General features: G+C 36.4%; 1 pseudogene; it reads left to right on the top strand.

Annotated features, from left to right (window-relative positions):
* Positions 1-2,809: 2,809 nt before the first annotated feature.
* Positions 2,810-5,678, top strand: LOC120266852 (annotated as a pseudogene).
* The last annotated feature ends 817 nt before the right edge of the window (positions 5,679-6,495 follow it).

The raw sequence follows: 6,495 nt of genomic DNA, 5'->3' as shown, positions 1-6,495 counted from the left end.
GATTAACCCATGTGGGATCAGATTGCCCATTTGTCTAGGTGAACTTTCGTCCAATCAAAGGCGATTCAATGAAGTTGAGGTCTCACAAAAGATTTTGAGCGCATTGAATGTCATCTAAATTAGGGACACCCCGGTTTTGTCCCCAAAGGAAAAAAACGGGCATTAAAATCCCTACAAATGACCTATGGCACATGTGTATGACACTTTCTAATCTCATCCAAGAACTCATGTTTGAGATGTCTTAGGTTAGAGCTATACACAGTGGTGCACTCCCATACCGAATTATCTACTAAGTTGGTGAATTCAACCAAGAGACAGAAGGTGCCAACATGAGTGACCACCCTTATTCAAGGAGCTATTCCATCCTATGATCAGACCCCCAGAGGATCCTTGGGAGTGCATTAAGCAAAACTGATCTAGACGGGAACCTCCTTTAGATTTCTAGGTCGGTTGATTAATCTATGATAACTTTGACTCTTGGATGCAGCAAATATTTGCAAGGTGGATCATAAGAAATCCTTAACTAGGTACTTTTTGCTAGCCTACCAAGGCCCTTAACATTCCAATTTACAACATTCATGGATAACTAGAATGACCTAGTTATGGGCCATCTAGGCGGTCTCCACCGAGCTCCTAGATGGAGCCTTACGACTGGATTCTAGTTTCGAATGTAGTTAAAGCAAGCTTTTTTGTGAGAATGAGTGTCAACTAGATCTACTCCACAAGCAATATAGTAATTATCAAGTTGAGCATTTGACCATTTAGAAATTAAAGGAGGTGCAAAATCCATACATTCAGGGGAAGGAGCACCAGATCCTCCATCCTTTTTCTTAGTTGAACGCAAAGGATGAGCCAAATATTGAGATTCCTCAGTCCACCCAGTTGAAGGTCTCTTAGGCCTTTCACTTCTCCTGGCCCTAGGAAGATTTGCCACTTCTGACTTGTCCTTGTCAGTAGTCGTTGTGTCGCTATAAGAGTCGGGGAACATTTTAATTCTTGATCTTTTCAGGAAAGTCAGATTCTGAGTCCTTAGAGTCATGGTTGTCTGAGATTTGTTGTTCGAGGGTGGCTTGTGTGTCACTATAGTGCCCCCTCGATCAGATCATCCTCCAAATTTTCTTCACAAACCTCCTCTTCCGAGTTAGCTGAAGGGGGATAAGGATCCTCCGACTGCTAGTCAATTTTGACACTTTTCAAGTGGCTTTTGGGAACAAGACACCAAACTCTACTTGTGAAGTACCAAGTATATCCTGGAATAATAGTATGGGGGAGTGAAGGTTTGGAAGCATCAAAGCAAGTTGCTGAAACTTGATCAGAGTCAACATTCAATGCCACTTGGGGCCATCAAGATCTGGAGTGACAACCGAAAAAACCATCGAATCAGTCTCCTTGAACTTATCATTAAAACAAGAGTTACAGGAGAGAGTATTACAAGCAGATTCTATTGGGTTTTCATTAATTTGTTTTACAACTAAAGTGGATGAGATTTTATCTCCACTACTAATTAAGCCCAGCCCAGTTGTAGGTCCAAAATCATTGTGGCCTCATTGTGCATACATGGCTTGTAGATGGTGCCATGATCTAAATCAGCATTGACAACCCGAAATTTGCCACTTGTCCGTTCTTCATTGGATTGCATGGTTTCCAAACGGATGAACCAACGGTCCGACATCGTTCCAAACTTGGAAGAGACGTGTCTTTCTCCAGCACAATCGTACCATGACTGCCGTGGTCGGAGGTGCCACCGGATCGGCCTGAGACGCACTAACCCGGGACCTATAGGAGTTAATAGCCTCCACTACATAGGATTTGTTACAAGATAGAGTATGGTTATGGCAGTTTGTTACAAATGGAGTTTGTTACAAATGCTCAGTCAGTTACTTGTGCATGGCAGTCTGTTTCAATATTGCCATTTGTTACAAGTGGAGCTACTAAAATGGAAATGGTGAAGAAAAAAAAAATGGAAATGGTGAGTGGGCCAGAGAGTATATTTCCTTTTTAAAATAAATTATGATTTATTTATTTTTATAAAAGAATATATATATATATATATATATATATATTCCCTTTTTCCTCCTAGCCTCTTCTTCGTCACCTTCTCATGTCGGTTTGTGTTTAGGCTCTTTGGGTAAGTAGCCCAATATATTTGGTTAAATAAACACTTGACTGTGGTTTCTCCACTTTAATAAAACAAAAAATAAAATAAAAAACTAAAATAAAATAAAATAAACACTTGACTATCTTGACATTCCAATTTTAACTAACTCAATTTAGTTTCATGACAATTAAAGATGAATGTGCATTACATTAATTAAAGAAAAGCATAATGCACTAACCAAATAAACACTTGACTATCTTGACATTCAAATTTTAATAAATTCCATTTAATTAGTTTCATGACAATCAAAGATGAATGCGCATAGACATAATTAATTAAAGGAAAGCATAATGCATGAATGTAATGAACATTTGACTATCTTGACATTCAAATTTTAATTATTTCCATTTTAGCTTTATGATAATCGAAGATGAATTAATGCACGTATCCATTAATTAAAGGACAACAAAATGGAATTTTTTTTTTTGAAAACGTCCGAAAAGGGATTAAGAAAATTTGTCAGTAATTTTGATGAAAACATTAAGAAATCAAAGCCATTGATTCCATGCACAATTTAGAAAATGCTTCGCTATAAATATATATAAACAAGTAAAAGAGTCTCCAAATCAAACAAATCCTCTGAAATTCATGGCTACCTTCATCTCTTCTTCACCATGTCTAAGTTTCATCATCTTATTATCCATGATTTTCATGGCGAGATGCTCCATTACTGCAGCTAATTCAGACAGAAAGGTGAGTGATTAGTCCTTAATCTCAAACTTAATTTTTAATTATCATATAATTAATAGTTCATGACATATATGCGTGCAGGTTTACATAGCTTATATGGGAGAGAAGCCATCACTAGAAACCTCAGCACAGTCTCTTCATTTCAACCTCCTTAATCATGTCCTTGATGGCATGTATGTATATATATCTCTCTTTTTCTCTCTTTCTTTCTATATAATATCCTCATACTCATATCAAATGATTTATATATAGCAATGCAAGAGAGTCTATTGTTCATAGTTATGGAAGGAGCTTCAACGCCTTTGCAGCCAAGCTCACTGAAAATGAAAAGCAAAGACTTGAAGGTATTCATAAATTCATATATATATATATATATATATTATTTTTTTATCACAAGTACTCATGAACTAGTGGGAACATGCAGACATGGAAGGGATAGTATCAGTGTTTCCTAGCAAAACACTTCACCTTCATACAACAAGATCATGGGATTTTCTAGGCCTCAAAGAGGCTATGGAGCGGGGAAAATATTGAAGAGTACTGATGTAATTGTTGGCATTATTGACACTGGAATCTGGCCTGAATCTAAATCTTTCAGCGATGAAGGTTTTGGTCCCCCGCCTGAAAAATGGAAGGGCAGCTGCAACAAAAACTTCACTTGCAACAAGTAGATCTCCATTTCAATTTTTCATATTATTATCTAATGTTATCTTTAATCAAACACTTAAACATCACGCTTGATATATATGTTATGTTTTCAGTAAGATCATTGGAGCAAAGTACTACGCAAGGGAAGGAATTAGCGTGAATGAGCCATCACCGAGAGATACAGAAGGCCATGGTAGCCACACTGCATCTACGGTTGCCGGTGTTAAAGTCAGAAATGTTAGTTTCTACGGCATTGCCAAGGGTAAAGCTCGAGGAGCAATGCCGGGTGCTCGCTTGGCTATTTACAAGGTCTGTTGGCCGGATCAAGGTTGCTCAGACGAGGACATATTAGCAGCCTTCGACGATGCAATTGCAGATGGCGTTGACATTATATCAATCTCGATTGGAGAATTTACAAGAGAGTATTTCTCCAACTCGATAGCAATTGGATCATTTCATGCTATGAAGAAAGGGATAGTCACTTCGGCTTCGGCAGGAAACGCAGGTCCTTTTAGGGAAAGTCTAAGTAACATGGCACCATGGATGATCTCTGTGGCAGCAAGCAGTATTGATAGAAGAATTATTGATAAGGTTGTTGTTGGAAATAATAAAAGCTTTGTGGTAAGTGAATCAATTAAATCACTCTTTTGATCACCATTTTATGTGTTTTATTGTATGATTTATCTATATCTGTATACTCAATCAATGCTTGAACAGGGAGTTTCAGTGAATCCTTTCCCCACAACAAAGTTATTACCATTTATATCTCCTCCAAGGTACAGTACATAGATTTTGTGTATCTTTTGGTTAGTTTCATATTACGGATCACATATTCTCACATTCTTTTCATGCATTGCAGTTGTTATACAGGGAAGCCAAAGGCTAAAGGGGATATTATTCTTTGCACAGGCGATGACGGTGGGGAGGCAGCTATGTCTATTCATGCAGCAGGACTCGTATCAATCGATTCCTCATATATTGACTTTGGAATTCAGTATCCTTTGCCAGCTCTTGATGTTATCCCTGAAGTTGGTCGTCAGCTGAATAAGTACATCAATAGCACTAGGTGAGCTCTCACAACCTTTGCATCCCTTAAAAAGATCTTTTGCCTTCATTTACTTGTTAATTTGAGCAGGAATCCAGTTGCTAAGATACTAAAAAGCGAAGAAATCCCTGATCCAAAAGCTCCTGTTGTCGTCTCATTCTCTTCAAGAGGACCAAGCACCATCACTCCAGACATCCTCAAGGTTATTCATACTCATTTTTACCTTCGTATTTATATTTTTCAATTGCCTATTAATTTTTTTGTTTTCTGTAGCCGGATATAAGCGCTCCCGGAGTAAACATTATAGCAGCATGGTCACCGAAAGCTAAACTAACCCCTATTGAATCAGATAAAAGATCGGTGAACTACAACATAATATCAGGTACATCGATGGCTTGTCCTCATGTTGCTGGTGTCGCCGCCTATATCAAGTACTTTTATCCGTCCTGGTCTCCGGCCGCCATTTTATCTGCATTGGTCACAACAGGTAATTAATATCTCCAATACATTTTAAAAAAATTTCGACAAGATCAAAAACACACATATATATAATTACTAATGTATGTTTTGTCATGTTTTGTTTTGTTATGTAATTGTTGTCTAGCTACTCCAATGAATCCATTATACCATCCTGATGCCGAACTTGATCATGGTGCCGGTCAGCTTAATCCGGTGAATGCTGTGAAACCTGGGTTAATCTATAATGCTAGTGTTGCTGATTATATTGAGATGCTTTGCAACATGGGCTACAACATAACCAAACTCAGAATTATAACTGGAGATAAGAGCACTTGTAATAGCTCTAAGACTAAGAATGGCACTGTGAGGGATTTGAACTATCCTTCTCTGGCTCTCAAAGCCAAAGAGGGAATGCTGGTGCATGCAAGCTTCCCAAGAACAGTGACCAATGTTGGATTAGCAAATTCTGTTTACAAGGCAAAGATAATTACATCAAATTCCAAACTTAATGTTACTGTGAAACCTCAAGCTTTGAAGTTTGAAGCTTTAAATCAGACGTTGGAGTTTGTTGTCACCGTTTCTGGACCAGCAATGAAGATTGGCTCTGTGGCTTCTGCTTCACTTGTTTGGTTTGATGGCAATTATAGCGTCAGGAGTCCCATTGTTGTGTTTGTTTAAAGGTTGATCAAAGTTGATTCTGTGATATGTCTTCTGTTAAGACATTAAATAAATAATTATATTTGTTAAGACATTAAATAAACAAATGATAGTTAAAAAATAAGTAATTATTTAATACATTTGGTTTATTTATTTTAAAATAAATAAATAAATAAGTAATTAAAGCAAAACGAGAGAAAGAAGAAGAACATAATAAACCACCTCGTGAAAAAAAAAATTCAACAATTAAAACAAAAAGATGAAAAAAAAACATATTTTTTCATTGTTTAGGAGTCCAACTAGAAATAATCTAGAAAAAATAACAATAAATATATAACAATAACAAATTTGTGGTATCCTCAAGACTAACAAAGCGTGTCATCCATTCAAGTGATACAGGAGACCCCCCCAAAACACCAAGATCATTTGTGTGAAACCCCAAAAACTAAAGGCTTCTTTTCATGGTTGCCAATAAATCCTGAATCTTAGCTCCTTTTATTTTTTAAAATGATAGAAACCTGTATTTCTACATGTGATTCATTTTAATAATAATTAAAATTGATTGAAATAATTTAAAATTAAAAATATGATTATGAAGTAATTTAAAATAAAAATATGATTATTCCGTGAGCCAAATGTTCGAACCAAGATAATAGCCTGGGAAAAAAGTGTTCCATGTGCTCTTGATCAAAGGATCAAGACTGTTGTTTCAGGTAGTCTCACAGTTTGCCCAATTACATATATTAGTTTTAAATATTTCTTAGTGATTTGTTTGAACATTTATATATATATAGTAAATTTTTATTTATGAGATTGGTTAAATAATTCGATGTAAAAA

This window comes from Dioscorea cayenensis, chromosome 8 (assembly GCF_009730915.1).
Source record: "Dioscorea cayenensis subsp. rotundata cultivar TDr96_F1 chromosome 8, TDr96_F1_v2_PseudoChromosome.rev07_lg8_w22 25.fasta, whole genome shotgun sequence".
Classification (NCBI taxonomy): domain Eukaryota; kingdom Viridiplantae; phylum Streptophyta; class Magnoliopsida; order Dioscoreales; family Dioscoreaceae; genus Dioscorea; species Dioscorea cayenensis.
This window is presented reverse-complemented; position numbering and strand designations above follow the sequence as displayed.